This window comes from Elephantulus edwardii, unplaced genomic scaffold (genome assembly GCF_000299155.1).
Source record: "Elephantulus edwardii isolate Elephantulus edwardi_28Jun2011 unplaced genomic scaffold, EleEdw1.0 scaffold00329, whole genome shotgun sequence".
Taxonomy (NCBI): domain Eukaryota; kingdom Metazoa; phylum Chordata; class Mammalia; order Macroscelidea; family Macroscelididae; genus Elephantulus; species Elephantulus edwardii.
The window spans coordinates 453,715-470,358 of record NW_006400079.1 but is presented as its reverse complement, the minus strand read 5'-3'; positions in this window follow the sequence as shown (position 1 = coordinate 470,358).

Sequence of the window (16,644 nt, the reverse complement as noted above, 5' to 3'; positions counted from 1 at the left end):
TGCCACACACTTCTCCTCATAGAGCCCAGCCTCCTGGATAATCTGTTCTGCATATAGTTTGAAAAGGTATGGAAATAGGACACATCCCTAGCATACACCTTTCCCAATTTTGAAGCATGATGTGTTTCCTTGTTCTGTTCTGATGACTGCCTCTTGGTCCCAGTATAGGTTTCACATTAGCACCATCAAGTGTTCTGGGATTCCCATTCTTCTCAAGGTCAGCCACAGTTTGCTGTGATCCACATAGTCAAATGCCTTTGCAAACAGAATTATGCCCACCTAAGGTCATAATAAAGAAGGATAATAAAGAAAAAACCTAAATGGATATCAGAAGAAATTGAATACTTAGAGTGTTGGGAACCAAAACAAAAAGAGGGTGTACCAAAGTAAAAGAGCTAAACAAAAGATTTCAAGAGGCATGTCAAGAAGATAAAACAAATATGATGATATGTGCAAAGAGCTGGAGTCAGAGAATAAAAGGGACGAACTTTCTTGGCATTTCTCAAAGACAAAAGAACTGAAAAACAAATTCAAGCATCCAGTTAAAATACTGAGAGGTGTTATAGGCACAATTTTGAATAGTCCAGGAAGCAAGAAAAAGCCAGAAAGAATACCTAGGATCATTGTACCAAAATTAATTGACATTGAAAAACGTCAGGAAGTATCATATAAACAAGAACCAATAGTGAGGAAGAAGAAGTTCAAGCTGCACTGAAGGCATTGGCAGAAAAATAAGGCCCCAGGAATTGATGTATTACCAATTGACATGTTTCAACTAACAGATGCAGCCCTGGATGTGTTCACCAGTTTATGTCAGTAAGTTTGGAGGGCAGTTACTGGGTGACTGACTGGAAGAGACCCATATTTGTTCCCATTGCCAAGAAAGGTGAGCCAACAGAATGTGGGAATTATTCAACATGTAATTAATACCTCTTGCAAACAAAATACTGTTGAATATAATTTAAAAATGGTGAGAACAGTGCATTGTTATAAACCTACTACAAACTTTAGTTGGGTTTAGAATGACCATGACACCAGAGATATCACTGAGGATGTCAAATGGGTGCTGGCTGAAAGCAGAGAATATTAGAAGAATATCTATTTGTACTTTATTGACTATGCAAATAAATTTGACTGTGAGAATAATAATACATTATGGCTAACTTTGAGAAGAATGGAAATCCCAGAGCAGTTAACTGTGCTCATATGGAATTTATACTTAAACCAAGAACTGTTGTCAAAATGGAGCAAGGGAAGACTATGGTTTAAAGTCAGAAAGCATGCACATCAAGGTTATATTCTTTCTCCATATTTAATCAATCTATATGAATAGTTACCAGAGTTGGATTCTATGAAGAAAGTATTGGAGGAAGCCTCATCAACAATTCATATTATACAGGTGACACAACTTTGCTTGCTGAAAATGAAAAAGATATGAAATACTTGCTATAGAAGACCTAGGACTATAGCCTTCATTATGGATTACATCTTTACATCAAGAAAACAAAAATCTTCACCACAGACCAACAGTCAACATTATAAGAGATGAAGAAAGGATTAAAGCTGCAATGATTGCCTCTTCCTTGGATCAACAATAAATACCATTGGTACCAGCAATCAAGAGATCAGGAGATGGATTGCATTGGACAAGTTTTCTGTCAAGGACTTCTCCATAATACTGGAAAGCAATGATGTCAATTTGAAGACTAAGGGCACCTGATTCCGGCCATAGTCTTTTCTATAACTTGCTATCCATTAGAGAGCTAGACAATGAACTATGAGTTGGTTTTTGACCCCACAGAACTCAACAACATTAACAACAAAGATTCCAATATTCTATAATTCTCAGAACCTATGAATGTTGTGTTGTTGTTGTTATGTGCCGTCAAGTTGCTTGCGACTCATAGCGACCCTATGTACAACAGCCCTAAACTCTGCTCTGTCCTGTGCCAACCTCATTGTCTCTGACACTCCCATCCAGATTACCCCAGTCACTGAATCAATCCACCTCATAGAGGGCCTTCCTCTCCTGCGCTGTCTCTCCACCCTCCCAAGCATAATGTCCTTCTCTAAGGACCTCTCCCTGCTTACAGCATGTCCAAAGTATGTTAGATGGAGCCTCAGAATCCTTGCCTCCAAGGAGCCACCCGGTTTAACCCTTTCCAGGACAAATCTGTTTGTTTTCCTAGCAGTCCATGGTATTCTCAGTACTCTTCTCCAGCACCACAGCTCAAAGGCATCAATTCTCCTTCTATCCTCCTTGGTCATTGTCCAACTCTCTGATGCATAACAGGTGATTGCGAAGACCATGGCCTGTATCAGACGTACCTTAGTCTCCAGAGAGACACCATTGCTCTTCAGCACTTTGGAGAGGTCCCTAACAGCAGACTTTCCCATGGCCATGCGCCTTTTAATTTCCTGGCTGCCGGTGCCAAGAATATGCTACAGTACATATGAATATATATGAATATGTTACAATATATAGTAAAAGAATTGAAGAGGTGTTTAAACCAAGGTTTTGAGTTATTATCAAAGTAGATCCAAAATTTAAAAAGTGTTGTTGTTATTTGTCATGAAGTCAACTACTACTCATAGCAGCCCAGTGAACAAAAGATAAGAACCTATCCCATGTCGTCCCCATGATTTCTGCCGTGTTTGAGCCCAGCGGTACAGTCACTGTGTCAATCTTGTTTTCTCTTTTTCTCTGATCCTCCGCTTTTCTTAATCTGATGTCTTTTTCCAAAGACAGGTCACTCCTGACATGTGCAGAATATATGAGATGAAGTTTTATTATTCTTACCTCTAAGGAGTGTCCTAGTTGTCCTTCCTCCAAGACAGACTTGTGTATTTTGTTTGTTTTTATGGGATTTTCTTTTTGATATTTTTACTTTTTATTGAGATTTTAATAAAAGTTAACAGAAAACTTGGATTTCCATTCATTCATTGTTGCACATTTTCCTCCCTAACCCATCGAATTTGTTTTTCCCTTAAAAAATTTTTTTCATTGTTGCACAATTTCCTCCTCTTACCACAGTTCATTTTACTATTTACCTTATATTCTGGACTCCTGTTATGAAAATAATACCTAATCATATATCCTTTTTAAACAGTTCTTCCCCTCATATGTTTCAGTGTGGTGTGTATTACTTATCCCCTCTTTTCTTAGTTTCCCCCTAATGTCCATGCCAGTCCTGTTTTATAACAGTGGCATTATGCAGTATTTGTCCATTTATGAATGATATATTTCACTCAGTATAATGTCCTCAAGGTTCACCCATTTTGTATAGTATTATGTGAACTCCTTGTTTTGCAGTGCTGTATAGTATTACATTGTGTGAATATACCACAGCTTTTTTCTCCATTCATTTGTTGATGGGCACTTGGGTTGTTTCCATCTCTTTGCTACTGTGAACAACATAGCAGTAAAGATAGGTGTGAATATAGGGCAGCAGTTCTGGTTTCTTTAGGGTATATTTCTTGTTGTGCAATTGTTGGGTCAAACCATATTTCTATTTCCAGCTATTTGAAAAAGTGCCATACTGCTTTCAATAGTGATATCACCATTTTACATTCCCACCAACAACAAATACACAGTACAATTTCTCCACAACTACTCCAGCATTTGTTTGCTACTTTGTTGAACTTTGCTATTGTTACTGGGGTGAGATGATAACTCTCATAGTTGTTTTGATTTGCATCTCTCTTAGAGCTAGAGATTTTGAACATTCCTTCATGTGCTTGTTTGCCATCTGAATGTCTTCTTTGATGAAATTTCTGTTCATATCCTGTGTCCATTTTATGACTGGATTATTTACCTTTATCTTGTTGAGTTGCTGGAGTATTCTATAAATTCTAGATATGAGTCCCTTATCAGACATGCCATTACCAAATATTTTTTCCATCCTGTAGCTTTCCTTTTTACTTTGTTGGAGAAGTTTTTGGATGTACATAGGGATTTAATTCTTAGAAAGTCCCATTCATCTATTTTATTCTCTCTTTTGATGGTCCATGGGATATTAAATACTCTTTTCCAACACTACCATTCAAAGACATAAATTCATTAAAATTTTTAAAAAGTTTTATTTGATTGAACATTTACAAAAAATATTACTTTTTCACTCAAGCATTCATACTGTTATTTTACAATATTAATTAAAATACCCCAATATAATAATACTTTCCCCACATTTTGCCTGTAATGCTCATTGCTATTCATTCTTCTATCCTACCCCTCCTCCCTTCAGGAATTTATTGTTAGCAAGTACTGCTCTTTTGAATTTATAAGGTCGAATGTCATTATAGTTTTTGAAAAGCACTGAAGACTTTTCTAGGTATCTTCTATCAGTAAGATTGAAACTGTTGGTTTTCCTCTTGATCAGATCCACAATCAACAACATTGGTATCAGCAGGCGGGAGATGAGACCTGCATTGTTATGGCCAAATCTGCTGTCAGTAACTTGGACTTCCAAAATACTGACAAACAATGATGTCAGTTTGTGGACTAAAGTGCACCTGATTCATTCTGTTGTCTTTTGTTACTTGCTATGAATCTGACAGAAGAAGAATTAATGCCTTTGAATTGGGGTTTTGGAAAAGAGTATATCCAATGAATATACCATGGTTTGCCAAAAGAACAAACAGATTATTCCAGAGAAAAATACAATCCGGGTGCTCCGCAGAGGTGAAGATGGTTAAGCTTCATTTCTCATACTTTGGATATGTTGCTAGGAGAGACTGTATCTTGGAAAAGGACATGATGCTTGGAAAAACGAAAAGTCAGTGAAAGAGAGGAAAACCTTTATTAAGGTGGCTTAATATGGTGACTGTTACAATGGGATTAAGTATATCACAGATGATAATGATGGCACAGGATAGGATTCAGGTCGATTGTTACCAGGGTCGCTGTGAGTTGTAATTCACTTGATGACAACTGACAACAACAAGATTTTATTATATATATCTCTATCTCTATCTCTATCTCTCTATCTCTATCTCCATATCTCTATATATCTATATCTGTATATCTATATCTATATCTATCTATCTATCTATCTATCTATCTATCTATCTAAATATATAAATTCTGCCCTAGATGTGCTCTACAAGTTGTGCCAAGAAATCTTGAGGCCAACTACTTGGCCAATTGACTTGAAGAGATCTATATTTTTTCCAAAAAATGGTGACCGAAAAGAGTGTGGAAATCATCACACAATATCACTGATATCACATACTAGCAAAAACCTGCTGAAGATTATCCAAAAATGACAGGAACAGTACATTGACAAAGAACTACCAGAAATACAAGCTGGGTTTAGAAAAGTTTGTGGCATTGGAGACATTATTGCCAATGTCAGATGGATCTTGGCAGAAAATAGAGAGTACCAGAAGCATGTCTATCTGTGTCTCATTGACTATGCAAAGGCATTTGACTGTGTTGATCGTAACAAATTGTGGATTACCTTTAGGAAAATGGGAATCCTGGAACACTTGTGCTTATGCAAAACCTATACTTAGACCAAGAAGCAATCCTCACAACAGAGCAAGGAAACACTGCTTAGTTCAAAACCAGGAAAGGAATGTGTCAGGGATGCATCCTATCCCCATACCTTTTCAGTCTCTATGCAGAATGGATCATTTGAGAAGCAGGGCTTTATGAGGAAGAGTATGGCATCAAGATTGGAGGAAGACTCATTAACAACCTACGATATGAAGATGACACAACTTACGATACGAAGATGACACAACCTTGCCTGCTGAAACTGAAGAGAACCTGAAGCACTTGCTACAGAAGATCAAAGACCGCAGTCTTCAAAATGGATTGAAGTTTAACATCAAGAAGACAAAAATTTTCACCATTGGCCAATTGGAAGCACCATGATAGATGGAGAATAAATTGAGGTTGCTAGCAATTATAGCTTGTTTGGCTCCACAATCAACACTCTTAACACCAGCAGTCAGGAAATCAAAAGACAAACTGTATTGGGAAAATATCTTGTCATGGACCTCTCCAGTGTGTTGAAAATCAACGATGTCAGTCTAGAAACAAAGGTGTGCCTAGTCCAGGCCATAATCTTTTCAATTACTGGCTATACTTCAGAGAGCTGGACAATAAATGAGGATAACAGAAGAAGAATAGATGCCTTTGAATGGTGGTGTTGGAGAAAAGTCTTGAACATATCATGGACTGTCAAGAAACCAAATAGGTCTGTTTTGGAGAGAGTGAAACCAAGTCTCTCTTTGGAGGCTAGGATTTTGAAGGTCTGCCTCACATACTTTAGGCACATGGCCAGGAGATACTGGTCCTTGGAGAAGGACAGCAATGCTTGGAAGGATGGAAGGACAGTGCAGGAGAGGAAGACTGTGGATGAGATGGATATATACAGTATCTGGGGCAGGGGTTGGTGTGTCATAATTAGTGAGACTAGCTCAGGACAGGGAAGGGTTCAGAGCTGCTACATACAGGGATGCTATACATTGTAGATGACTCAATGGCACATAAAACCAAAAACATACTATATTGGTTATTTCTTGTGTAAGCCTCTTGTTTAGAGTCAACAAGACCTCCTTGAGGGACTTTGTATTTAAAAGTCAGTTGGTATTATATTTTGGAGGAACATTCTTCTAAGTGGTACAGCACTCTTCTGTCAATATGCTGTGCTGAGGTAACTTGGGTTTGCTGTGATGCTTAACCTTATGCCATTGGGATGTCAAGTGCCATAATGGTTACCCATAGTTGGACAGTATTTGGTGGAGCTCCCAGTTTAAGACAGGTTTGGAAGCAGGAGTGACATCCATTCCCTAAACCACATGTCTCTGGAAACTCTATGAACTTGGATAAATGACAATAGTTATAGAAAGGCTTCAGGCCTTCTGTTCACAGTGTCGCTGTAAGTTGTGCTCAACTCCACAACAATCAACAACAATAATAACATTGGTTTGCTTACAAAGTTCATATACATTGTGTTTCATATTATTCTTCATTCACATTGGTGTTTCATACAATCATTCCCATGCATTATGTTTTATAAAATCACCATTGGACTATACTCATTACCCTGTCTTTTCAGGTCCCCACTGGATCCTTCTTGTTTGCCCCTCTCCCTCCACTCACCAATGTGTGCAACTCTGGGATTTTGCCCCATTCATCCTCACCCATCTGCTCCCATCCCTTCCTTCCTTGGTGCCTATACATGTTTTACTAGTTATCCTTCTATTCTTTTTTTTTAAATTTATTTTATTTCATTATTTTTTTGTGTGTACCGTCAATTCAGATCTGACTGTACAGGAGGAGATTGTTCCTCCTTCTCCAGCAGAGCATCTGGTGGATTTGAACCATACACCTCTGAGACTGTAGTTGCAGCTTCTTGCCACTAGGCCACCAGAGCTCGCCATATTCTTACAGCAACAGCCTTATGCAGTATTTGTCCTTATGAGACTAAGTTCATTCACATAGTGTTCTCTAGTATCTCCCAAGTTTTATTTTTCGAAATCATTACCCCTAAATGCTGCATAATGTTCTATTTTGTGACTGTGCCACAATTTCTCAATCCATTCTATTGTGATTGGACATCTGGGCTCTTTCTTTGTGCAGTGGTAAATAGTGCTACTGTGAATATTTATGTACAAATCTCTTCCCCCATCCCCCTCAGTTCTAATTTCATGGAATAGCTTTTTCATAGAGAGTTTCTATGTTAAATTGAGGAAACATCTAACACCCTTTTGAGTGGTTGTACCATTTTACAACCCCTCCAACAGTGTGTGAGTTTCCCCCTCTTCACCTCCTCTTCAACATACATTGCTTGCTTTCCTGCTAAACATTGCCATTGCTACTGGGATGAGATGATATAATTTTGTGGTTTTAATTTGCATCTCTCTTATTGTCATTGATTTTAAGTATTTTTTTTTCCATGTGTCTATTGGACATCTGAATGTTTTTCTCTGTGAAAAGTCTTTCCATGTCTCTTGCCCATTTTGTAACTGTGTTATACCAGTCTTTTTCTTCTTGAGATCTAGTAGTATTCTGTAAACCTTTGCTATGAGACCCTTGTCTGAGATGGTATTGCCAAATGTTTTTTTCCAAGTCAGTAGGTTTTCTTTTCTCCCTATTGGAAGAGCATTTTGATGAGTACAGAGATTTAATCTTTTGAAAGTCTCATTCATCAATTTTATCCTCTACAGAATGCACACGGATATATTTGTTTCTTTTATATTTCTGTGACAATTCTTTCTCCAGTGACTGAATGTGCTATTCTACTTTGGACCCTAAATAATTAACACTTTTCCAGATTGTCGTCCTCAATCCACTGCTTTACTCACACTGACATTTCTTCTTTATAACTTGTCATTTAAAAAGAATTTATTTATCACTTTGAACTAATAACTTACCATCTTTACTTTCCAGAGCTTAGCTTGTGTGCATTTTTATCTACTTATGTGAGCATCCAATGAGTGTTGGATAGTCACATTTTCCTTAACATGTGTCATCTATTCCCCTAAAACCACATTCTAGTCCTCTGTGTACTCTATCTCATTTAACAGTACTATTTTCCATCCATAACTAGTTAGAAGATTATCATATCCCCCCCCAATCCCTATATGGGAGTGCCTTCCAAGTCTTTAGTATTTTGGCTACTAAATGCTACTTAAGTCTTAAATTAACACTAATACATTGGCTTCCAAATGACAGAACTCAGCTTCAGTTTTTCATAGGCAAATGAGAAACTATACAACTTGTAGAAATAGAACTGAGGAAATTATAAACTTAATGCCACTGGATATCTCTCTAATTTTTCCTCACTTTTATGATATAGGATAACACGTGATCTCAGCTACTTTCTGTGTGTTGCTGGTAATTTTTGGCTCATTGTTTTTTTACAGAGAGTAAAGGATCACTTCTTTCCTATGAAAAATTTGTGGTTTTTGTTGTTGTTTTTGTTTTTTATTGACTTGTCTTGTGTTTTCAGGTTATGTCTTCACTATGTGGCTCAGTTGAAGTAATGAGGGTTGTCAAAACTAAGTTATTTGATACATAGTGTAGGTGAAGTTTGAATTATACTAACCATAGTGGCAGAAAGACATCCATCCTCCAAATGAAAAACTTTAGCCTACCATGAGAAGTCAAGAAAGGAGCGCTGTTCAGGCAAAATAATAAATGTCCATTATAAATCTTTCTTTCCTCTTGTAATGCTTTTCTATTCTTCCATGTTGCTACTACAGTCCTATTTTTTATCTCCCAATTAATTTTTGTTCAAATTAGTTTTCAACACACACATTTACACGCGGGTGCTGCTGTATTAGACTGTCAAGTCAGAACAGACTCATAGCTGACCATGCAGCAGGTTTTCACAGGTAGCAAATCACACAGGAGGAGATTGCCAGTCTTTCAGTCTTTCTCCTTAGGAAGAGCTGGTGAATTAGAAACATATGCCTTTGGATTGGCAGTGCAACTCCTTAGTGTTAAATCACTAGAGCATTCGCTCTGTCTCTGTCTCTCTCTGTATCTCTCTGTCTCTCTCTCTCTCTCTCTGTCTCTCTCTCTCTTTATACACACACACACACACACACACACACACACACACACACACACACACAGTCAAAAACCCAAAAGGCATGGTGGATTGGAAAAAGCTGTCATACTGTCAAGAACTTCTCAAAAGTCTGGAAGAACAAAAATGTTATTTTAAAGACCAAGCTGTACCTAATCTAAGCCACAGGGATTTTAATTTCTTCCTATGCATCTGAAAGTTGGACAATGAATAAAGAATATTGATGAGGAATCAGTGCCTTTGCATTGTGTTGTTCAAGAAGATTACAGAATATTTCATGGGTTGCCAAAACAAAAAACCCCGAAGCTTTCTTGAAGGAAGTGCCACCAGAGGTAAGGCTGGTGAAACGTCATCCCACTTTGAGCATATCAGTGGGAGCCAGTCCTTGGAAAAAGACTTCACACTGGGAAAGGTGGGGAGTTAGAGAAAGAGTGAAAGATCCTCAACAAGATGGAATGACACAATTGCTGTCTCAGTGTGCGTGATCGTGACTGAGACTGTGAGGAACGAGTAGGACAGGGCATCATTCAGATCTTCCGTTCATAGGGTTACTATGAGTTGTAGTCATTTCAATGGCACCTAACAACAACAACACATGCAATTATTGCAATTTATATAAAACTCTTCAGAGATTCAAGCAGTCCCATTCATCACCAGATGATGGTCTTACCTTCTTCTCATAGCTTCCATTAGTCCTAGATCTCTGGCAATCCAACTCCATGTCTTTTCCCTTTTAGTCCTGTATATTGTTCTTTAGTAAGCAGAGTGATCACTCCCTTTACCTCTGCTTCTCTGACTAAACCATCTCTCCTTCTGTCTGGTGTGCCTGATTCCAATATCCTCAGCCTAATTACTTATTGTTGTTGTCAAGTTGACTCTGATTCACTGTTGGCCTCATATGTGACAGAACAAAATGTTCATACTCCTTAAGAATATTTGAGTGGATTGTTGTGTCAATTCATTACATTGAGGGTTTCTTTCATTATCACTGGCCCTCTATTTACCACTCATGATATCCTGATTTAGTAATTAATCCTTTCTGATGATGGATTCAAGGCAAATGAATCCAAGTCTCTCTATGCTCACTTTTTTTTTTTAATTTCCATTCATTCATTGTTGCACAATTTCCTCCTTGTCCCCTCCTCCCAAGTCAGCTTTTTTCTTTGGAAAAAAAAGTTATTTCGTTGTTGTATTTAGTCTAAGACATGTTTAGATTAATATAAATCATCACTTAATCATCACTCTTTGGTTCTTGTTGTTAAGTGCTGTTGAATCAACTGCGACTCATAGTGACCCTATGAACAATAGCTTTGAAACTTCCTTTGTTTGTGTTGCTGTTGTGTACTATAAAAAAACAGAATCGACCCATACCTGACCCTCTGGCAGGTTTTCAGAGGCAGTTACTTGCCCAGGAGGAGATTTCCCAACCTTCTCCCATGGAGCAGCTGGTGGCCTCGAACCGTGTGCCTTCGGTATTGCAACACAGCTTCTTGCCACCAGATCACCACAATTTCTAAACTCTGCCATATCTTGAGTCAATCCCACTGCCTCGGACATGCCTATTCTCCTTACCACAGTCACTGTGTCAATCTATCTCACCTAGTGTCTTCTTCTCCTGCGCTGACTCTCCGCCCTTCCAAGCATGATGTCCTTCTCTAAGGACTGGACCTTCCTGGCAACATGCCCAAAGTATGTGAGACATAGCCACTGCTAAATTATGTTGGCATACTACATACTAAAACATTGTTTTGTGATTGACATGCAGTCTAGAGAGATTATGAGATAGTTTGCCATCTGATAATACTACAGACCCCAGTCAGTATTATGAGTCAAAACTTCTTTTTTTAATTTTATTATTATTATTAATTTTAATGATAATTTACGGTGACTTTGGATTTCCATCCCTTCATTGTTGCACTTTTCTCCCTGCCCACCCCACCACATCAGTTCACTTTTCTCTTTGAAAAGTAAAAGAAAAATTCTTTCATTGTTATACACGAAGCTGTATAGTGGAGTCAAAACTTCTAACATAACATTCGTGATTCCACTTTCACATTTTCATAAATGACACTTACTTACTTGAAAGCATGCTTCCATTGTGTTTCTCTTCATTGCATCTATTATATTTGAGGTTCAGTTTAAAATTTATTTATTTCTATAAATAAAGGTTCCCAAAATTTATGTACTGGTCTCTAGTTAGTTAGTACAGGTGATTTAGTCCAGAGGGAGTTGCATAGCTAATCCAAAGACTGTCATTCAAATCTATTACCTGCTGCTTTGGAGAAAGATGAGCAATTTCCTACCTTGCAATTTATATCCTTGGAAACCCAATAGAGAGTCAAATTTGAGCCAGGTCAGACTTTACAACAACGAGAGTTTGGGTTTGCCACCAGAATATATTAGATGAGGTAGGTCTTATTATTATTCTATACCATACACTATCATTATCATATCATATTATTACTTACACAATTCTGTATGTGTAAAAGGTACTAGACATTTTATTAGTTTAAATTCTGGAATTATTTTAAAAGAAATCTTTATATCAGTTTTTTGTTTGTGTCTACATTTAGGAAAACTGAACAATTTTATGCACTTTGTATTATGAGGTAGATCTGACATTGTTCTGTTTCTTTATGAAACATTTGCTTTGTCTCCTTGACTGTCTTGTTCACTCATTAAACAGTTATTTACTGAGTTCCTTCCTATAGTGTCTCTGTATTCTCAACTCTGCTGGTGAGATGATTTACCTCTGTTTATATTAATTCTGGTGCTGCTTTTATCCCACAGAAAAGACTTCTGAATTTCAAAGCTTTATATCCATTTGACTGATCAAACTCTATAGTTATCTGTACCTTCTACTTCTCATTTAAAATATTAGAAAATTACTTCCTATATTCTTCCTTAACTTCCTCTTTTCAGTTCAGTAAATGACGCCACTGCACATGGAATGTGCAAGTCAAAACCCAGGGAGTCATTCTTTTTTCTTTCTCCTCTCACTTCCTGTCAATCACCAAGTCACATGACTCATGTTCTTCCTGTAATCCATTCATTTATTTCTTTCCCCATTACCATTGCCGTAGCCCAAGACACCATTACCTTTTCCTACAATACTCTAATTCACTTGTCAATAGCTTCTGGCATCTACTTTCCCATTATAAATCTATTATTCACTCTGTGGACCCAGTGATTCTCTATAAAAGCATTGATCTGATCATGTTACTTTCATGCTTAAAGCTCTAAAGGATTTTCTATTACTTTAAGGACAGTATCTAAAATACTTAAATTGTATTTTCAAGGTCTTGGCTTTCTCTCCAAGCTCATCATTATCTCTCTTCTTCTGGATCCACCATTAGATATCAAGTGTGGAAACTATTTTTCCCCTTTAAAGAATTATTTTTCCTTGTTTAGGACCTATGCATAACACTTTTTGTCTTAGTTATCTAGTGCTGCAACAGTAGAGATACCTACCACAAGTGGACAGTTTTAAACAAAAAGCAATGCATTTTTTTTACTGTTTTAGAGGTTAGAAATTCAAATTCAAGATGCCGTTGCTAGGATCAGATCCTCTCTATATGTTAGTTCCTGAGGAAAAGTCCTTGATTCCATCAGTTTATCTATGTGAAAATGTTTCCTGGAAACTCGAGAATGTCTTGGCCTTCCCTGGTATCAAGGAACCTTACTGCACAGGATCTGGGTCCAAAAAAGATACATTCTACTTCTGGGGAGTGTTTCTTGGTATTCCTAGGAAGGCTTGATTCCTTGCCTTTTATTCTAGTGAGATAAAAGATATCTAATTGATAAAAGATATCTAAGATACTTTCACTCTGTGCTCTACTTCTAATATTATATTCCTCTACTGTTCATAGGGTTTTCAGAGGCCTGTTATTTCAGTAATGGATGTCCAATCCTATTTCTAGTCTTTCTTAATCTGGGCGGCCTGCTGAAATGTTGCTGATACAATCTTGTTTACTGAAAGTGAAGAGGACTTGAAATGCCTGCTACAGAAGATCAAAGAGTCTTCAATATGAGTTGCATTTAAACATCAAGAAGACAAAACCCCTCACCAATGAATTAATAAGCAACATCATGATCGATTGAGAAATGATTGAAGTTGTCAATAATTTCATCTTGCTTACATTCTCAATCAAAACCCAGGTACAAGCAGTCAGGCGATCAGAAGATGTATTGCATTGGGCAACTTTGCTCATTGACCTCTCCAAATTACTCAGAATCAATGGTGTCAATTTGAAGACTAAGATATACCTCATTCAAGCCATGGTCTTTTCAATAACTTGCTATGCTTCTGAGAGCTGTACAGTGAATAAGGATGGCAGAAGAATAATCGATGGATTTGAGTTGTGGTGTTCGAGAAAAGTAGTAACTATGCACAGACTATAAAAGAACAAATAGACATGTCTTGGAAAAAGTGCGACTAGAGTGCTTCTTGGAGGCAATGATGACAAAGCTTCGTCTCGCATGTGTTGGGCATGTTGCTAGGAAAGTTTATTCCTTGGAAAGGAATATCAGGTTTAAAAAAGATGAAGGGGCAGCAAAAAAGAAAAAGACCTTTGACAAGATTGCTTGACGTAGTGACTGCAGTAATGGGTGTGTCAGAGATGGCACAGATGACTCAGGAGAGGGTAGGATTGTTCATAGGGTCACAATGAGTCATACCTGACTTAGTATCACCTAAGAACATAACAACTACATACTATGAGAGCTACCCTTCAATCTAACTAAGGCTGTGATGGGGTTATGGAGAGTTACATTTCATCCTTAATCCTCTTACAACTATTTAGTTTTTCAGATCATGGATATCATTACATAGATTTCATATTATACCATTATATAAATATGTTTCAGGGGACAGAGCTTAATTCAAGACACTTTCTCATAAATAGTTGTTGTTAAGTGCCGTCGACTCATAGATGAGTCATAGGAACCCTATGAACGAAAGACCTGAACAGTTGTATAACTTTCATCGTTTCTCCACATAGAGAGAGCTTTGTTGGCCAAGTGGCCAGAAAGTGATGCTACCAAGCCAAAGGTGGATGATTTGAATCTGTGGCCCTCCAGCCTGGTTTTAACTGTTTTTGGTCAAACATTCTTCTAAGTGGCATAGCACTGGTCTGTCCGTTTTCTGTACAGAGGTAACTTGTGTTTGCTGTGATGTTAAACACTGTGATGCATCAAATGCAATAACGGTTACACATGGTGGACAGTATTTGGTGGAGCTCCTGATTAAAATAAACTTGGAAGCAGGAGTGGCATCCATGTCTGAAACAGCTTGCTTCTGGAAACTCTATGAGCATGGAGAAACGATAAAAGTTATACAAGTGTGCAGGCATTTCCTTCATCGGGTTGCTACGAGTCATCTATGACTCTATAGCACCTAAAAACAACACTCCTTCACCCCCTCACCTGCCCACTGAACTTTGTTATCTTAGGTATTTGCACACTTCCCATCTTTCTGTCCACTAATCCCTTTGTTGACTCTTTGTGAAAGACTTGCCTTAGTCTTATAAGTTTGGTCTTCTACTCATGAACATTTCAAATTCCCATTTTTCTGTAAATGACCTAATTTCTCATGCTTTTACAAATTCATTAAGTTCCTGCCTTTTGGCAAATGACCTAATTTCTCCATCGTATTTGATAGACAGCTTTGATTGTTTGGCGACTGTTTTATTTCAGCTTTATGTATATTTCATCCCATTGTCTTCTTGCTCACATGGTTTTTGCCAAAAAATCAGCATTTAATCAAATTGATTCTTCTTGGTTTTTCTCACACTGCTTTCAGTATTCTGTGCTTGTCTTTGGTTTAGCATAGTTTGACTGTCATATGGTTTCAGGGTTTTCTGTTTGGAGTTCACTTAGCTCCTTGAATATGAATTTTCTAATTTTTTCATTATACCTGGGAACTTTTTTCCTAGTAACTCTTCTACAATTTCCTCAGAGCTTTCCTTCCCCACTCCCTGTTCTGGAATTCCAAGTGTACCTAAGTTGGTCCATGTGTTATTATCTCACATGATTATGATGTCTTCTTCATTTTCCTTCTGTCTACTTTCTATAAGTTCTATTAAGGTTTTTGTCTTCTAGCTCACTTCTATTCTCCTTTTTGTCCCTCTAGCATATTGTAAAACTTCTGCTATTTTTGTCTTGATATTCTGATTTGTATTTTCATGGTTTTTTTCTGCTGTTTCCAGTATTGTGTTGATTGTATCCTGTCTTGTGATGATTTTTTTAAATTATTGCACTTTTTTATTTGTGGTTTCAAACATTTCTTCTATCATTTATAACTTCTACATTAGCAGTTCGTATAACTCCATGTGAATATATTTTGTCTGTCTCTGTCTTTGGAGATTAATTGGATCTATAATCTAATCTACTCTTTTGGGAGAAGGCTTGTTTTGGGTTTTTTTTCCATAATATTTGAAGCTGCCTGCTGCTTTCTTGATATTATGTTAAGTTTTTCTTGGTATGGATGAGTCACTTTCTGTTGTGTCTGAATAGGTTGTTGACAGTTCCTTACTTCATGGAACTATTTTTAAGTTGCAGACTTTAAATGTTACCTCTGATTGAATTTCTCAGTGACAGTTTCCCCTGCTGTTTGCCTATAGCTGGTTTTATTCACTATTTCCTTCAGTACACTTCTGTCTGGTTGTCCTTTGAGGGACAGAATTAGGGTCTCTCTTATTGCTCAACTGTGGTGTGTCCACTTCTCTGTTTTGCCATGAATTTTGACTGGGGAGTGTTTCCCCTGGGGTAGGTAAAGTCCCAGAACTGCTCTACAGAATATATTTTTTTTCCAGGAGTGTGACAAGATCCCAACAGTGCGGTTCCCAATTCCAGCTACTTGTCAAAGGCAAGCTGTTCTCCTCTCTCCTCTTCCAAAGTTACTTCCTAGAAGAGAAGCTATTTCTGCCTGAGTAAAAGCCCAGGGAAATGATACATTCCCAACTGTGTAGTTCCAGTTCTGTCTAATTGCTAATGTCTGAGTCTTGTTTCTGTGTCTCTTTACCTATGTGGCTGGCTGGGAGGGAAGTTATTCTTATCTTGGTGTTGATACTTTTAATTAGAAAAGTATGCACTCTATTGT